This window comes from Melopsittacus undulatus, chromosome 12 (genome assembly GCF_012275295.1).
Source record: "Melopsittacus undulatus isolate bMelUnd1 chromosome 12, bMelUnd1.mat.Z, whole genome shotgun sequence".
Taxonomy (NCBI): domain Eukaryota; kingdom Metazoa; phylum Chordata; class Aves; order Psittaciformes; family Psittaculidae; genus Melopsittacus; species Melopsittacus undulatus.
In genome coordinates this window covers 23019226-23039107 of record NC_047538.1, presented here as the reverse complement: position 1 = coordinate 23039107, position 19882 = coordinate 23019226, and the positions used below count along the sequence as shown (strand labels likewise).

The 19882-nt window shown below is 38.8% G+C and overlaps 1 long non-coding RNA gene across 1 annotated transcript in view; it reads right to left on the bottom strand.

The window, feature by feature from the left end:
* The window catches only part of LOC115945843 (uncharacterized), a 97459-nt gene that overhangs the window by 20587 nt on the left and 56990 nt on the right, over window positions 1-19882 (bottom strand). Inside the window, exon 2 of the long non-coding RNA XR_004550177.1 lies at window positions 6575-6640. This is a non-coding gene — a long non-coding RNA (uncharacterized lncRNA). The remainder of the gene's footprint in view (window positions 1-6574; window positions 6641-19882) is intronic.

The following is a 19882-nucleotide window of genomic DNA, read 5'->3' as shown; positions in this document are numbered from 1 at the left end:
CTGGTAGAAGGGATTAGATTTTTTTTTTTCTTACATCATAACCTATTTTAAGCAATTATAATCTGAGAGTAATAAATCATTTTCATTCACCTCTCATGGGGAGAGAAAAGATGTGAGAGAGCGTTCCGGAGTTTTAATTTATATCAATGTTTGCATTACTATTAAATGAATTAAATGGAATCTACAAATGTTCTCTCATAGATCTGCAATAAATTATGGAGCATCTTAACCTAAGACATTTACTTGTCTCATTTACTCACTTTTGCTTTTGTTTTGTTTATTTTTTTTAAGTGGATAGCCCAGCCATAAACCACACTGGAGAACTCAGAAGACTCTTGGGTATTGCAATATAGGACATAACTTCAATCACTGTAAACATTACAGATCCATTTGAATTACAGGAATTTGCAGACACCCAGGTTCTGCCTTGGAAGCACATTACCTTCTGCAAGTACTGACACTTCTACTGGTTTCTCCAAGGGAGACCAAAATCAAAACACTCACCCTGGAAAAATCAATTGGGATTTTCATCCATGGTTCATTCCCAGCTTATCTTCTGGTGGCACAGCATAATTATTAAATAGCAAGAGAGAATAAATAAGCTAATCTGACTAAAGGTAAAGCAGGGCTAAAACATACATCAAGGGGAATAAATATTTGAATTTACTAACTATTGAATTGAATTTGAACTAACTTTCTTGTTAGGTTTTGAAGGAACCTAGAACATGTGCACAAGGGTTTCATAAGAGCATCAGAGTTTTACTTAGAACACTTCGCAGACATGGGACTCTATCAGACCAATCATCTGCGCTGTTTACTGTTTCTGACTACAGTCAATGGCAGAAGCTTCCTAGCAAACTAAAAGAAATCACATGCTGTTATTATCTGCCAATAGAGGATGTCCAACTTCATGCATGTATCACAAAGCAAATCCTGTTAAAGATTTTTATTTCAACCTGTTTAACAGAACATCAGAGATTTTCATTCACTTCCCCATACTCTCTCAAAGGTTTTAGTGTCACTTATGTATCTGTTCCAAGGGATAACTGTTTTTGCAGCACAGAAAAGTGTTTTACTTCCATTCTTCTACTCTTTTTGCAGTATAGCAGAAATTCTATTTTGTCCTCACCAAACCATGTAATACAAATCTAATGTTTTTACATTATCATCAGACAAAATAAATCAATTCACATATTTTACAGAGTGAAAACCTTGCACTTAAGTCCTCATACTAAAAAAAAAGACTTGTCCTATTTATGTCCATTTTCACCTTTTGAAATAATTAATCTTTGAAGAAGGCACAATTTGACAGGGAATGAAACTGCTAACCTCAGAAATATTTCTTCAGTTCAATTTGCTCTCTCTGTCCAAAACATCCTGTTTCTTCAACTTTTCAGAACTGCTTTGCACCAAGCCATAGTCACTATGTAACATGATTACTTTAGAACAGCTAAACAGTTTCTCTTCAAGTCTTTCTTAGCTTATGACTTTATTGAAGGTTTTACTTTGCTTGGTTATTGGATTTTCTTTATCAGCCACTGCAACGCAAATCTTTATACTGACGTGTTTTGTACAGGAAAATAAAATAATTCCATTTCAGAGCAATCGTTTTAAATGGTCAGTGTGATGTAGAAGAGCTACTTACTCATAGCTTTTACATGTACACTGACATAAAGCAGAACATATGGTAAACCTCATCATACTTAATTACACCAAAATTCACCATTTTTCATTTCAGTTCTAAGTGCATAAAGTATCAACATGAATTAGCAAAGTAAAAAATCTAAAACTGAGAGCAAGTGACTGAATCTTCACTACTTTGCAATAGGATAAATGAGCCCAGGTAAAGTCTGGTGCTGCTGAAGCAGAGGAAATATTTATAAGTCTCTTAGACTTTTTTACCATCCATGACAGCGTGCGATGTTTTTGGAGTAACTTGAATGAAAAGCTCCATAGAAATCCTTTCAGAAGACCCAGATATTGAAGGAAGCCCTCCTATTAAGGAACACCATGATACAGCCTAGAGGAAACTGGGCCTGGGGGAATGCAAGGAGGAGTCTCTGCTGGCCCTCCTGCCCTCCAAGCCAGAACTTCTTTACTCAATGCATATTTAAAAACACATTTTAATTTATCTGAAAATTAAGCATTTTTTTTGCACTTTGCTGAATTGAGCCCCAAATGCATAAAGGCAGATCACATTCTGAATGTCTTTTCCATTAATTCTTACTGTACAAATGCAGTGCATTATTCTTCTAGTTCCAGAGTAAAGAATATACTCATTTGGATCTAGAGCAAACATCCATAAGTGGAAAAGCCAGAGAACTGGTGAGCTGTAAGTTTTTGCTTGTCAGTTTAACCAAAAATGGAGCTGCCTTGTAAATACACATTCCCAAAGCTGGCAATGGCATTTCAATGTCACATTAGTCTGGATATACCCCTGCAGTGGGATACTTTTTTAATGTCAAATTGAGGGGGATGGAAGAAGACCTAAGGATTCTGAAGGAAGGAAGAACATAAGATATCAGAAAAGGATAATGATACCAAGGACATAACTAGGTAGCATATGACTGAATTAGGAGCAGCTGATCCACATCCAGGCAAATTCATGGAGCCATCATGAACATTCTTAATAATGCAATTGCAGCCAGAATGTGTTATTAGTTCAACAGAGACTTTACTCCCAGAGCATCTGCAGACTTTGATTTGGATCAGGGGAATTGCTTAACAGCTGGAAAAATTTAAAAGCAGAATTGGGATTTTGTGTTATGCAATTTTCTCATCTTGATGAATGGGGGAGTTAGAAATGAGACATTAGTTAGCAACTGTGGAAGTCACCCTTACCTTAGTAGGTACAGAAAGGAGACTGCTCCCTCAAGATATTGGTGTGTGCTAGCTTGAGATATGCATGTGAGACACACATACATCCATGTGCATGCTATAAGGAACAGTAGTGAGTTCAGTGCTGGCATGAAGTCTCATGAAATAGTCTAGGATTTTTAAGCAAGCATCTCATTTAGGCATCAACAGATGAAGATTTTGAACCAGTACAGTTGTATTGGGGAACCACTTATGACGACTATGTATGACTAGAGGACAACTTATGACATGTAGGTCTCGCATGTGACATGGGGTTCCATCTAGTGGAAAACTGCAGATCTTAATTCGCTGGTCCCTGCCACTGATCAAAACCTCCCGTGCATTCTACATCCTGTCCTGCTGTATAAATTTCTGTCATGGGTCTTCAATTAGCACTAATTATGTATTCAAAGGAAGAGCAAGGATGTTCCTGTTTTTCTAGAGGGGGTGAAAAATCATGTTTCTCTGAGCTTAGCTTTAATATCTCTGCATCCTCATTCTCTATTTCAAAAGCAAAGCTGATGCCATGAGGCACTGCAGGAATTTGGAAAATATGCTTTGCTTTTGAAACAGAAGCTTCAAATCCAGTTTAAATCCCATATAAAAGTTAGTCCAAAAAAGTCAATGAATGGATTATGATCAAAGTCTCCTTATTGAATTTTCTAACAGCTTTCAACAAAATATGTTTTAAAAGGAACTGACTGCATCAAGTGCTTTCCAGAAACCTGAAATGATAACTCTCAGTTCATGATAGCTGAAAGAAGTAAGAGATGAAACGTCTACGCCTATGTAGCATATGGATTATTTTATCTGATCTCAAAAATATTCTATGGGAAATTTATCATTTCAACTTTCAACAGAGCAATGCAAACACTGTGTTTCTTAAGGACTACTGCCAACCAAAAACCCTCACAGTGCACAGTGCAGTGTTCTGGAAGCACCTCTGACTTACTGGTGCTGTGCTATCACTAAGACACACTTTGCCTATGAAGAAAGGTGCTGGTTCTTACATTTATTGAATCTAATTGCTCATCTTGGACATTTTAAATGTGATCCCTCATTGCTTCTTTCCTTCTGCACAGCAGGCCACAGTTGGTATGAAAAGCCTATAATGATCAGGATGGAAGTATCTAATAACTAGTTTGCTCCACAGTGATTGATCAACATACAAAGCAAAGAAGTATCAACTGTGATGCTACAAATAGCTAAATGCATAGCTGGTTACTGAGCAAGTATTTGAGTTTACAATTCTACTAAAAAGCCCTAGGGTGAAATACTTCTGCCATTCAATAGGGTTGTATTTTTTGTTGCCTATATATTGACATGGGAAAGGTCAAATTCTCGTATTTTGCAGACAACTTTGGTCCTGTGAGTAACTAGACAAAACACTGTATTCTGTTAAAGAGGTTCTGCTTATCAGGAAGCCTCGGGAAACAATTCCAAAAATCGCTGTCATGCCAGGGCACACAAACATTGCTAAAGTCATTACACTCTAAACCCCCTCAGAAGATATGGCCAAAGGTTAAAGCAGTGGTGTAGAATACACAGACATCACTGTAAATGACAGATACTTATATTTACCTGTACAGAAAAGGAGAATTATGACATAAAAGAGTGCGATGGCTGACTGTTCCTTATAAGGCCCCTCCTAAAGTCTTGAACTGAGAAATTCAAGGGCCAGGTGTGGTTTTCCAATACCTGGAATTTGGCTGTGAAGTGAGTAATGCTTCACAGCCCCACTGTGATACAAATCTGTGAGGTGACTGTCAAATGAGATTTCAAGGAGTTTTTGTACTGTGACTATTAACACAGTTACTGATACCTTTCTTGCTATAGAATTGTACTACCTTCAATAATTTGTTTGTAGCATTCAACAGGATGCTGCATAATGTCAACCAATAACAGCAAGGGTGCTGGAATCCAGCCTTTAAATTTTTGCTAACTGAGTCATTGCTGAGGTAAATAATTTACTATGAGGACAGAAAGTTGAGCAGTGATAGAAGGATTATGCTGAATTATGATTTCTGGTTCTTCAAGTCTCTGCCAATAAAAATTCTAAATGCTGAGTTAGACAAAGTTAGGTTCCATTTATTGTTTCAAGACTGTTGTGCCCACAGCGTTTTCTTGCATTTAAATCCCAATCTAGGAATTGTACTGCACAACAAATCTCATAATAAACATTCACAAAAAAAAATCACCTTCAGAAGGTAGGTGAAAGCTTCCCTGCATTTATAGCATGTCTGTGGCTTCACAGGGAATTTAAAATATTCCTTATCTCTTACATGGCACTTAACATTTTTTGGTGTTTAATAGTAATGCCTCAGTTTCTCTAAATGTTGCCCGTCTGTTTCCGAAAGATAATCAAAAATAGGTAATTCTATTTGTGAAGTGCGGTATTGTGCTAATGGAAGACATTGTGCAAATGTGAAACATTTTTGGCACTAGATTCAGGGAGAAACTATTTCTCTGTTAGGCTCAGATGCTCCTCTGTTGTTTTGTGATAGACAGTCTGGCCCCCATTGTACAACATAACACCTAGACTGAAGGTACGAGAGCTGGAGGGGTGGCTGAATACCAGCTGCGGGAGAAAGGCTGATTATGGGAATATGTTTATGGAAAATTCATGACAGATTGGTATTGGTGCACCAGCAGGACAACATTTCAGGGAGCAAAGAAGACACAGAAAGAGAGGGACAGAGAAAAACTGGTCAGGTAGGAAAGGTTTTCCAGTAGAAATTCCAACATGCATGGGTATTCTTGACCACACTTCAAACAAGTTTTAATCTCAGATTGTTTCAGCAACTGAGTTTATGTTTCATTTAATTTCCTTTTGTCCCCAGATTTATATCCTATCGTGTGTGCAACCACCTCTTCTTTGGGTTTTTGGAACCCTAAGATAATTTGATATAAAAAATTATGTTTACCTTTAAATCATTCTCCATGTAGCCCTCTTTTCTTCTGTGCATTTTGTGTTAAATTCAATAGTTGAGCACCCTACGTTTTTAGCTACCACCTCATAGCCCTGACCTATAGCTTTCCCCATATTGTATATAACCACAGAGAGGACTGTGATGTTAAATACAAAAGAAATAGGAGTGTTGTAAGGTCATATGCTTCTTGCGTAAGGGATTTCAAAGGAAGCAATTGTTTAAAGGACTGGAAGATGACAGAAAATAATCTGTGTAATCCAACAATCAAAACCTGTATTCATTAGCACAGGGAACTTTGTTGGGTGCCTCAGAAAATGGAAAGGTGAGTAGTCAAACTGAGAGCAGGTCTTTAATTTCCCACATTTCAAGGCGCAAAGAATAGGCTCTGTGTGTTTGGACTATTGTAGTTTTGACTTTCATATTTCTAAACCTCAGGATTTAGATCTGAATCTTGAAAGTGATTCAGACTTTCGCCAGTTCTCCTGTCCTCAGCTGAAATACAATGTTGAGTTTTTCTGAAATAATTGTGCAGCTATGACCATTCCTTCAATAAGGCATTTTCTACATGAGCAGGATTCTTTGAAGTGTGGAGCCATGAAGATGGTGAGGGCCAAAGGTGAAAGCTGTGCAATAGAAGTGTACATTCCAGTCAGAGGACGGGTTGGAGGGGTGAAGGTATTAGTCTATTGATATTCAGTGCTTTGACCTGCTAACAATAACTGTGGCGCAGGGGTTATAACAGCGGCACATCCCTACATTGTGTGTCAGTGGAGAGAGACAGACCTTACCTGCTTTAGTTCGCTTCGGAGGAAAAATCAGCAGGGCTCTTGCCATGTGGCCACCAGTCCCTGATACTGGGGAGAAAGGGAGAGAAATTGTTTCTAATTCCTCCATCCTTGCATTGGGTGTAATAATTCAGCTGTACATCTGCAATATGAGGGGCATTTTTCAAAATGTGATGCTGGAAAAGAGGAAATAAATTAATAAGGTATTCTGTGCTGGATTTTAAAGGGCAGATAGACTAAGAAAAGCAACTCCCTGCTGCTTTTTTCCCCTTTAAGATTAAAAAAAAAAAAAGAAAAAGAAATCCTCTTTTTTACTTTGAAAGTGTTTTTTCTAAGAAATAATCAAAGCAACACCAACAATTTTTTGACACCAGAGAATACTTTTCCCTTGGTATACAGCACATTTCTAACACAGCTCAGCTAGCCCTGCGGGTAAAATATAGTGCTGGGGATCTGCAATTTTCCTAACATAAACCCATCAAGATTTAGCCCATACAGGGAAAGGCCAATTGACATTTAGCTAGCAAGGCACTCGGGGGTCTGGTTCTGCCTCCAGCCTCTACCTGCAGCAATCACTTCCCAAATCTCTGGTTCTACTGTGTCGCCTGTCATTTTCACCACCGTGGCAAAGCATGGCATATCAGCTAGAAACTAGCAGAATGCATAGAATAAAGTAGTAAAACATGATGTAACATCAGGCACACATCAGTGAATAGATTCTATTTATTCTTAGGATTGCAATATTTAGACATGTAGGTAACTCGTTTACATCACCTAATTAATTTTCTTGGCCGGTGTAAGGCTGTTTTCAGGCTCTGGTCTGCCTTTTTTTTTATTAATTCAGACTGGAAACTTTCCCCTTTTCCTGCACATAAAATAAATGTTGAGCTTAGTATTCTACCTTACCTAATACACCTCTCCTCCAGAGCTGCCAGCCCACAGACCTCACGGGCCTAAGACTAGGGAACTGCCTGCACTGGTCCCCTGTTGGCAGCAGAACTGCTGTGCTGTCACTGTCCAGAATCCCAGGTCAGGCAGTGAAGTTCCTGCCAGCCTATTAAAGGGCAGATAAACAGCAGTCACAGTACTGTAACAAATGGTGCGGTGAATGCAAACTATGCTCATTCCCAAGGATTTTGAAAAGATGAAAAAGGGCTTTTTTACATGGCAACAGGATGCCAACATTTCAGAAAAATGTGGCAGAGCTCCCAAGACACGGTGGGGAGATGAAGACCTGTTATTTCTTAAGAATAAGTAGTATCCTTTATTTCCAGAAGCTAGTCAGAGATGAAGCAGTGACTCAGTACCTGGTTGGTACTCTACCTATTGAGTCAATCTGCATTTTATTAACTTGCTTCTCAACAAATGTGTGAAAACCCCAGGCCAGAAAACTGCCTAGTGTCTTTTGTTTAACATAGTGAAGAAACAGCTTCACAATGGAAACCCAAAGGACAGAGAGATCACCTTTAATTTTACTTGTGCTTATTCAAAAGCTACTTCAGTCAGAAGGAAAAGTATTTGAGTAAGAAAAGCATTCAGCTTGGCTGTAATTGCAGGTGAGGTACCATCTGGGCAATAACCAGCTTAATCTCCAATGCAAAGCCAACTGCAAAGCTAATGTAAAACCTACTCCCAAGCAAACAAAAACCAGTAACAGGTTTTCATTTAAAACTGAGGTTTTAATCCTGCCAGTGTTGTCTTGAATCATACATTAACATAAAGCAAGCATTACAAGCCCCTCATTAATAATTCTTAAACATAACACAAAGTGAACTAATGTGCTGAGCTAGCAAACTGTGAGCTGTGTGAATGGCTGGAGTGGAACATTCAGCCCAGCTTGTACAAGCAGTTTTCGTCAGAAGATCATAAACCCCATCATTCCAACAATCATTTTTGTATATTGCTGCAACCACATCTCTCTTTGCAGGGCCACTGATGGAATGGAAGTTAGCTACAAGCAATGGTGGTGCTTCAGCATGCAACAATGCAGCAGTGCTCAAAAAATCACAGGCTTTGCCCAGTGTGGCAATTTGTTACTTTACCCTGAGGTGAACTTCAGAGAGGCAATTCAGGAGGAGAAACACTCTCAAACAGTTTGAGTAGAGCTCTGATATGCCAAAGGCTATCTACAGTTAGTTAGATAGACCCTGCTTTACAAAAGACTAGAGTTGTTTCAATTCTTGTTAGCATAGTAGATGTCAAGCCTTGTTACTAATTTTGAATAGTTTTAACTACATATATGTATATATATATATATATATATAATTTTCTAAAATAAACTCAAAGTTGACATAGTGGTCAATATATTTAGCCCTGGACTTGTAAAAGGTATATTCAAATCCCTACTCTCCCCAGACCTCTTTTGTGACCCTGAGTAAGTCATTTCACACCTCCCTGCCTCAGTTTCCCATTTGTGTAATGGAGATAAAATTATTTGTCTAACTCCCAGAGAGATAGTGAAGATGATAATCTGACAAATCTCAGCGTATTTAGATTACTGACTTTTGCATTACTGCAATGCTGAAGATGTGTCATAGGATTCCACAGATGGAGGTTTTATGAAAAACATAAGAAAATGAGAGAGTTGATCTAAGGGAAAGCTGCCATTTGAAATAAGAAATGGATACAGATGGGAGAGTCCAGCAAAATAGTGAAACTATATTAGTCAATATGACAGCTTGTGATCTTCAAAAAGCAGCAGTCAAATAGTTAAAAATGAAAGTTTTCAGTGATGCAATGTAAGGCTGTACCATGAATACTTAAGAGATGCCTCTCAAGAATGAAGGCAAGTGTGGGAGATAACACAAAGGTGTTTGAAATCGAACAATTAGGTTGGTAAGTTAAAGCTTATGTATTATTCTACATTTGCAGAATAAACAACTAGCACACCGGTGAGACTCAGTGAGCAGCACACATCAGTTAAATATGATTTATAATCCAGTCATGTTTCCAACTCTGCTATTATCCTTTCATTAAAGTTACTAAGAGAGATTTGTTACGAAACTACTGTTGTGAGCACTGTCCAGCACAGCCTGCTTGGCTAGTGGTCAGTTAATGGTGTGAATGAAGTGTGAGAGGAGAAGCCACGTCTTTTTTGCAGCTGCCCCTGTTTCACTTCCCCCTCCCACCCCATACTGAATTTCTAGTGGTTTTCTTTAATTTCACATGTTGAAAAGACTGAGTGATCCCTTTCCTCAGATGGTCTTTCTAGAGCCCCCAACAGAGTGTGAATAATTATTCCCACTCTGTTGGGGCTTTGATAAGACTCTTATGGCTGCCTTTTGCTCAGCCTCTCAGCCTTTGTTCCTGCTAAAGTTATTTTCCTTCTTAGTAAATGGGGGGGGGGGGGGAAGTAAAAACTGTACACTATCAAGCAAAACTGCAAATTTAATAACAGTAATAACAATAAAAATACTGACTTGAAAACTATAAATGTTTGGTCAAATCCTCTGATAAGTGCTTAATCATCATGTGTTTATTTCTCTTTCTAAAGAGAGCACAATTTCAAAAATTAATGAATTGGCTGGAAAGGAGTTCGAGAGGTGTTGGCATATGAACTCTGACTTCTGTTTGGAAGTAGTATCCTGGCCACCTAGTTTAGCATGAACACAATCTGTAATGTTTAAGGGATGTCACAGGTTTGAAAGTTTTTGCAGCCTTGTGGCCAGTACTGAGGAACAAGCACATTTAAAGAAACGTATATGACTAAACTGGGAGGCCCCATGACACAGGAATCAAAGCACAGAGCTGCCTTCTCTTCCGCATTGAAAGAGGCATAGAAGCTGTTACTGTTGACCAAACAAAAAGCTTTGTCTGAACGTATGTATGCTCTGATGCTCACGGGACTCCGGAACGAGGTTAATCCTAAATTCAAACATCCCTTCAAATACTGATTAGCTATCTTAATACAAAGGACCACACATTACAAAGGAGACCATTTTAACCTTTCTATCTCAGCTCACGTTCTACCAAACAACCAGGGCCAACTCTGCTCCCTGTTACAGTAACTGCAGTCAGCTGTAATTCAATAAGGCTTACTCAGGTGTAACTGCAGGCACAATGCGTCCTAATGCACACACACACAATGACAGGAGGATAAAAGAAAGAACAGCTTCAAGAAAATAGGTTATTCCAGACTTTTCAAAAGCAACCTGTAGTTGATGTTTAGGTCTATTACTGGAATTAAATATACCTGAAGCCTATAGATTTCTACAGCCATCTTATTTTAGGCGTTGCAGTGCTGGGTAGCGGCATGAGATCAAAGTAATGGTGCATACAGATATATTGGCGTTTGGAGATTGGAAGATAAATAATTCATACATTGAAAACAGAGTTGGGTTGGGGATATTATAGATTAATTCCATATCACTTTTTTTCCTTTCTCTCCTCCCCCCCTCCCTTTTTTTTTTGCTAGTGGGAGACCTACTGCCCTTGTCCCTTTCTTCTGATTTCTGAATCTGCCACAGGCACTGTTAGAATTACAGCAGTGATAAGAAAATATCAGGCGTGGGATTTGAATTAATGCTTTTAGACAAATCTCCATTCCATCTCTAATTCTAATGCTAATTACATTTGCAGATCAAAGCCTGTTCGTTAAAGTTTTGCTTTTGAATACATGTAAAGATTTTACTTTTTTGTCTGATTCCCCCCCCCCCCCCCCCCATTTTTGGAGAAATGCTTCTTCCAGTGCAGACCAGATGTTCCCAAAATATCCCTTTGGAACAGCACAGCTTTGGTTCTCTGTTTTCCTTTATTTGAATCTTTTGTATGTGTTGGGCACAGCATTGTTCTGTTACTGTATAGGCAATCCATCTTTCTGACTGATTTAGTTTCTGCTTAGAAAAATCCAGTGATAACTTAATAAGTGAGTGCAAATAATTGCAGATACGTTTAACTGCATGTTCAGCATTGCCAACTGCAGGTATTCAAAATCTGTATCAGCTTCAATAAGATTATGAGATTACAATGACGAGAATTAAAATAAATATTTAAAATATATATAGAGGGAGACAACTGAGTTGCTGTCCCTCTGACTTTCAGATTTATATGATTTACACTTAACTGTCTCCTTCTACAAGTAGGAATATTAGAAGTTCTTTTTTACGTTCCTTATTTTTTCCCTATGTGAAGCAGAACCGTTCTAACATGGACTCCTTCTATTTGGATTTTCAGAAACAGAAACACAAACACAATGCAACTCACGATAAAACCATAAAAGCTGGCAACACAGGCACAAATCTCATTGCACTCAAATTTAAGGTTGGCATGCCCATACATGTTCATAGAATCAGAGCCTATTTCGCAAGTGTCAGATAATGAAAGTCAGAGAAAGTCAGACATTTTTAACATCACAACATAAGTCTGAGATTTTTAACACCAGAGCCTCAGGGGCTGTAGCAAAAGAGAACAAACTAATTTCAGGAGGAAATAAAAAGAAGGGAAAAGAGAATGGTGGAATCGAAGTGTGGAAAGAGGGGATTAGGTGGTGAAAGTGGCTGGGTTTCGTGCAGGAGGAAGCAGAAAAGGTTCAGAGGGTGAAAAAGCCAATTAGTGGAGTATAAAACTGAAAAAGCCAATTTCTGAAATAAAGAGGTGTTAACTTAAGGCAGCTATAGGAAGGATTAGTCAAGGAAGTGACAGGCTGCAGTTAGAAAAGGGTGGGATTCTCAAAGCTGATCAGGACTGGAAACAACTACACTATAGTACATATATTTATAAGATATTTGAACTGCATAATGAAAGCTGGTCCTTTTCTAGGCACGAAGCAGGCTCCCCCCAACACACCCACCCCCCCCCCCCCCCGAGAGGTGTGCTTTAGATAGCCCAATTCTGGCTCATGTCTTCTATCTGCAGGCAGCAGCAAAGGGCCTGCTGACTCAGGTGAATTGCTTGTGGAATCTCCTTAGATGTCAGGCACAGTGTGACTCTTCCTATCTTTGCAGCAACGGGAAAACAGTCAACAAGAATCATTACCTCAGCTACGACAGAGCTGTTCAGTGGCTTCCATTCCGTCAGATCTGACAGTTACAGAGTACAAAAGGTCCTTGCTCAGCATGGGGCAGCCTTTCTATTCGTTTCCCCAAACATTGAGGAGTATTGCAAACTCAATTCTGGTATAGTAGCTAAAATCCTCCTGTACATATAATAGTAGTAGCATTATAAATGCTTACTGCCCCTCCAAAAAGCTTTGGGTTACTATCACCAGGAAGCCTTCCCTTAGGTTTTTTTTCTTCACCAACATGTGCATTGAGTTAAAGCATCTTGGTTTTCTCTCATGGCAGTCTGTTACTATCTCCCTGCCACTTCTGCAAAAGCCTGCAGCTCATCTACTCGGGCAGGCATGATGTGTTATTCATACATACCTGTGTAAGGAAAGAGTAACAGACATTGCTTCTTGTCCATTTGATATGGATATATTTTTTTGCAATGGGAAGCTGAAAAATCTGGAGGGAAAAAAAATCAAACCAGAATCAACTTCTGCTCACATGCATTCACATGCATTTGCAACCAAGTCAGTAATTTCCAGTTTTAGTCAATGCATGCAGAGACTTCTGGTTATAAATTGGCAACCCTGAAAAATCTCTCTCCAAAAACTGTATTCGGCAGGAAGTGTGCAATTACCTGGGTGTTAGGAGATCATATAAAGTGCTGCAAGAAGAAGCTGCCTGCAATATACAACTAGCTCTACTGATACACAATCCCCAGGAATTACAGTATTTATTTTTGAATAGCATTTGCTGCTCTCTCATCTGTTCCCTAGAAGTTTATATACATAGACACAGAGATCAAACTTGCAACTATAGGGATTTCCCATTGACACAAGATTACTAGAAAATATCTAACTTAAAGAAATCCTCTTCCCTTCTGTCTTCTACAAGGCTGTAGGATGGAAGAAGATATGTTAGGCAGATTCAATCTGCCATCCTAAGGCTTATGCTTAGGAAGCATATACATTCAGTCAGAAGATACAGTTCCATATGGAAAAAAGAATAAAAAAATTAAAACTTGAAATGTAACAGGCCAAGCTTTCAGCTGGGTAGATCAGCATTTCTCCCTTAAACTCACTGGAAGCGTGCCTATTTATATCACCTAAGAATCTAGACAGTTATCTGGGCTTGCCAGCTCACTGCAGGGATAAACATAGCTTGAACCAATTAAATGTTCATTAGAGGCAAGACGGAAAGGTTAGCAGAAGCTAAAACTCAGAACCAGTCAGCACTTAATGCTCTTGTTCTTTTATCAAATGAAATGCAAACATTTTGTGGAACATCTTTTTCTGCAGGGGTAAGCATAAAGCCTACTGTAAATACTGGTTTAGATCTACTTGGGGTTATTTTATCTATGAGTTTGGGTTGGGGTTTTTTTGCTTACTGGTATGTCTTCCTTCTTAGCATAGCACAGTTATCTCAGTATAAAAGTACCTCTCACTTATCACTAAACTTACAGGAGTCAGAGATGTGATATAGATACCTTAATCTGTAAAACTACTTCATAATAGTTTCAAACTGCCACACTGTGATACAGAATCACATGGATACAAGCCCTAACCTGCATCCTACCTCTAACATTAATCTGACAGTGAACACCTGGAAATCAGAAAAGGACAGAAGCAGTTAGCCCAAAATGTAATTTCCACGTTATGCTTAGAAGGCTGAATTTTACCCTAGTATAAAGCAATAGCAAAAAGGCTCATACACCATGGATGTCTCATTTAAATCACAGTCAGATTCAGCACCATCTGCCCCTTCACACTCACCCTTGATTCATGCCTTGCAACTTAATGGAGGGTTCTAGCCACAAGGCTAAACCAATAAGCCTGAAGAGTTAGCAACCCCTGACATCTACCCTTTTGTGGGTTTTATCACTTGAGGTCGTCTCCCCATGTGTTGGAGCACTGCCATCATGACTTACACACAATTGCATCGCAAACTTGGACATGCACGTTACAAGCTGTTCTTCAAAGGAGTGTGAGAAGGCATCTCATAATCCTGAAGCAGAACTCTTTCAGAAGGTACACAGCCAGAATGCTGGCTGTTTTTTCGAAGATTATAGAAAAGGTGGTAGAAAGCAGTAAGAGCAGGTAATTCAAAATAAACAGGAAAAGAAATAGGCAGCTATCTTAGAAACAAACCCTTCTTCAAGTCTGGTGCTCTCTTTTACCCATATAATGTCTGGTTTAGCTGTTGGTTAGCTTTTCCCTAATGCTGTGATTCTAAAGCGTTTTTTTTTTTACTATGACCACTTCGCCTTCTCTCCATGAGGATGGATGTGGTGGCTGCTTGTAACTCTGACAATAAAACACAGTCATCACCTTTAGACCATGGCTCTCACATTTACAATATCTATCCTAATACATTTCTCACTTCTGCCATTCAAAGTTCTACTTTCAGATTTTCAAATATTTTGGAGTTGGAGGAGGACAGGGTGATAGTTTTTATGTTCATCATGCTTCTAAAGGTATGAAGAAACTCAGCTAATAAAGAAGGTATTACAGCATTTTCTGAAGATAGGTGAACTGAAAAGAATCTCTCTCTGGCTGAGGAATGAAGAAAGAAACCTAAGAGGACTTGTCAAGTCTTCAAGTCATTAATTCCTGTGGTTTCTCAGCCAATAATGAAGTCTCATTATCAGCACATTTTGTTCCAGTTATGCAGTCTCTCTGAAATGATGACACTGTATTGTGGACCATTGCTATAACAATGGCTATCCTAATCTTGAGCAACAGTACATGGGAAATGCAAAAGCAGTGCAGCAGGAATCAGCCGTACTGCCACCAACACTGCATTGGGTGTGTCTGCAGGTGTGTTCTATTGCAACAGAATCAACCAGCAAATAGCATCACTGCTGAACAAAAGGGGCATTTATAAAGCCCTCACTGCACCATTAGCAGCAGTTATTACAATATGATGCCTATTTTTCCTTGTATATATTATTTTTCCTATTATTTTTATCATTCAACACATAGGAGGAATTATTTTTACAATATGACATTGAGATGAGAGAATATTATCCTTTTTAACAGATGGAGAATTGCAGAGATATGAAGTCTGGAAATATTCATTAATTTAAGCTTTGAGACATGGAAGGCCTGATCTTCTTCAGAGTAGTTTTTATTATTAAGTGTAAATTGCTTTGCTCTTCTTCAAATCAGACTTAAGAATCTCCAGTTAGATGTGGACTGGGAAATACATAAATTATTAATGTTTTTTGAAAAATGTGGTTTAAATGTTTGCACTGGCATCACGCTCCATAGCTGAATTCAGCTCCCCAGGACAGCCTCCTTAACTAGGAAACCATCTTCTCTCTTTATGCGAGCTTGTGATTAAACACGCTTTAAATTCTTCATGAGCTCTTCTTTAATTCTTGGTCCCGTTGACTCCAAGTGCCAGTCTCCTTATCCTGACAACTTGTCTTATCAAGATCTTTATGCAAACTAAAATTCTTCAGCAACTGCATGTCTCCCTCTCACCTTGACACTTCTGCTTTCTCCTGACACTCTGCAGCGACCTCCATTTCTAGTATTCTTTGGCCAATCAGTCTCAGGGATGGAGGAGGTGAAAGAACAGTTGGATCAAACTTGCTGAGAGATTCAGGTATTCATACTGCTCATTTATGGATGATAAACTATAGCAAGTTTTCTCTTCAGTAACTTCATGTGAGTTTTTGAAGGAAAATCAAAAAGCCTATGCACAATGCAAAGAACATCCTCCTGCCAAATTCCAAGTCTTTACTCCAGAGTATAAAGTATCTAGAGTGCTTCAAAGTAAAAATTATCAGTTTTCTTAGCACAGGATCATATTATGGCTAACACTGGTCACTTTTAATAATGGGTTGCAATACCAGCTCTGCCTATGATGCAAGCCTTTGAATCCATAGACAAAGTTATATTCCTGGAGGCATATCTGCACCTTTTATCTACATCTGTAGCTGCCACATGTATGCATCTAAAGACAATTTTTCCTTTCAATTTGAAGTCAGGATTCCAGTTTGCTTTCACTTTACTTTGTAATCTGGCTGTAAGATCCCCAAATGATATTTCCCCACATTATCTGCGAGGTCTGATTAGCTCATGGCAGCTGCAATATAATTGTGACAGAGAAAATCTTTGTCTTTTGAAGTGTTCATCCTTTCTGCTCTGCTCGTTTTCCACTTGCAGTAATTTCCTCCACCATTCAGGCACCACGGAAGTTGTAATTGCCAAATGGGAAAACTAATCTTGTTATTAGCTGCAGCTCAGACTTTTCAACAGCTTCCCAGGGTAAGCTGTACAAAGAGCTTTCTTACTAAGGAAAATATTGACCTGAGCATTGTCAAATCTCTTGCAGAGACAGGTCAGGTGAGTCTCTGATCATGTATGAAACAAAAGTAATTATTTTAATACAAAGTAGTTTAAAGGAGAGAGGAAAAAAAGGACTCCCTACCAAAGGCTTAATAGCAGAATTCATATTAAGGAATTTAAATGTGGACTTCAGTTCACTAAGATGGAAAATTATTACATGAAATATGCATGAAAAATTGAAGTTGCTCACAAAGAAGAACAGTTTACTGTTAACTTTCCCAATCTAGGCAGTTAAAGAACAGTTTAAGTGTCTGGGATTTCAGGAAACGAGCCAGTTTATAAAGAGCAGAAACCCAGGACAAGTTCTGTTCACCGGGTGAAATTCACAGCTGTAAAATATCTATGCATACGCTAAAAGAAAGCTAGTTTGGTGCATGCAAGCTTGGCCTGGAGTCCACATCATGCCCAAATTCTCTTTCAGTGGGGCTTGGAAGTAAAATCTGCAGCAGAATAAATGTCAGAGTATTTTGCTGTAGATTTCCTGTACCTGTATTTTCATGCACACTTTCAATGTGCTAGTGGTCCAAATACACAGAAAATCCAAAATGAAGTATAAGTACATTTGTTTATAAAGTCATTACAAATGGACTGATTTCTGCATTACAAACAATATCTACTGATCTCTGATATCTTCTAAACTAAATTTTTGTTTTCCCATTGACCATTCCAATTCATAATGTTCAGTTCTGCAAATGAGAACATTTTTCAACAGCCAAGTGACTTTTTGCATCTTTCATAACAACCAGCAATGATGTTTAGAACCCAGACCTGACATACCAGGTTTCATCTCAATACCTGTATTACTACAGAAGTAAAAGCATTATTTTCAAAGAGGAAAATTAATAAAATGGATGAATTTGTACATCAAGAAAAACGGCTGAGCTTGTACTGACCCAAAGGAAGAAGGTTTCCAGCAAACTGACAAGCCCACATAGCTCCCATTAGTAGTGCAAGTTATGCACATACAGAGTGAGGAAAATGGACTCCAATTAATGTGTTTATAGAGGAAAATGCTGCTTCCAGTATACTTTTAGCCAGCTGAGCTGAGAGTGACTTCCCAAGATAAGACTCTGCTGTTACTCAGTTCTAAATAAGGTAGGGGAAGATTGGGTGATGGGAGGTTCAGATGGCAAAGTGAATTTGTCGTGGTGAATTTGAAGTGCTTACATTGCAGTCTGCAGTTCAGCCATTTACCTGGTTTCTGGGTGCTTTTTTTTTTTACTGTCAATTTAACAAACCTTGTCCTCTGTTGATAAGAATTCTTAGTGCTCAGCTTGGTCCACCAATTTCCCCTTTGCTGTCCCAGGCTTTTAGAATGTCACATTTCCTTTGGTGACTACAATGTGTTTGTCTGTAAGCCCTCAGACTGGGCAGCAGTGTATGTTGATTCATTAAGCCTGACAGAATGTAAAATTATGACACAACAGTAAGAATGCTGTCCCTGTACTGATGTATAATTAAAGCATGGTCATCCAGGTAAACTTGAGTTCCCTTCTTCAGGGAAACCTTTGTAATTCAGAGCAGTTAAAACCACTAGTTATTCAAGTAGGTTAATTCTCTCTCCATATCTTCTCTTAGATAGGTATCTTGTGAAGGATCTCTGATGTGGGCAAATAGTATGATCTGCATCTATTCCACCTCGGGCTCTGATTTCGCAAGCTGAACAAAGCTGGACTGACTCCACACTGGATTAACAGACTTCTAGCAAAAACAACTTGCACTACAGGAAATGTGGTGACATAACAAGTTCAACTTGGTCCTGATCACATACGGTCATCAGAGGATTTGTTGGAACTTTCAGTAGGAGCTGAGGTGCTGCACACTCTCTTGTGAGCAAATCTTTTTGGATTCTTTTCATCAAAATGGATGAAGTTACACTGTGCCTGCTTAAAGCTTCCTTGTAGCCTCACTTGGATAAACTGTTCTTTCTTATTTCCTATGCTGGGTTGCTAGGGCTGGATAAATTTAAGTAGCTGTCATGCCTTGCCTAAAGTATAGATTAATAAGTGTATTAAATGATCTAGAGTAGATAAATAAATATAAGAACAAATTCAAATTCAACTCCTTTTCTGTTTCTAACAGCAAATCACATCACTCACAAAGAAATCAAAATAAACATGAATGGGATAGGCCCCTTCTTTCAGAAGGTTGGTATGGGTTAGTGGTAAAGGTGTAGGCTGTTGTTGGCTAAAAACACGTTGTTACATCTCACTTTCACTGCAGAGGTGTTGAAAGCAGAGGGCCAAAAGTCAGAAGAGTAAAGTCCCACTGAGTGTGGGATTTCAGCAGTAGCAGCACAGAATCTGCAGCCACCTCACCTTCTAGCAAGCATCTGTGCTAATTTCTGACATTTACTTCATGTGCACATAAAGCACAAAGGATATATACTGCTTAAATTCCAACATCCATGATGCATACTAGGGCTTGTCCCAGCATGCTGCCAAAGAGGTAAAAGTCTGCAGGAGCACTTTGCTGACACGGGTTAGGAATTGAAAGAATGATTAGAAATGGCTATTTTTGTTTTCAACAACACAAACTCAGTTTTAATCTTATAGCAGCAGAAACCCACTGCATACTCATCCCAGTCTGCACTCATCACCAGTCTGGCCCATGTTCATGGAGGCCTGGGTTATTCTGACCATAATTTGCCTGCACAAGCCCACACAAAACTGTGGAAGCAACAGAAGTGGCTGCACGAAGCAGAGATGCAGTGCCACAGATCCTCTCTTGTGATACGCCTGGAGACTGTGGGACAAATGATTCAAGGCAAAAATAGACACTTTTAATTTTTTTTTATAGCTGAGTATTCCCTTGTTTTTAATTGTACCGCAATCTGGCTAAAGAGTTTACCTGGTGTGAATACAATGACTTTGATTTACACTGGTGGAGCACCCGGTTATACCAGTGAAGTTTCAGGGAGTAAAGAATGAGGAGAAAATAGAAGTAGTTCATGGGATATCACATATTTTAGA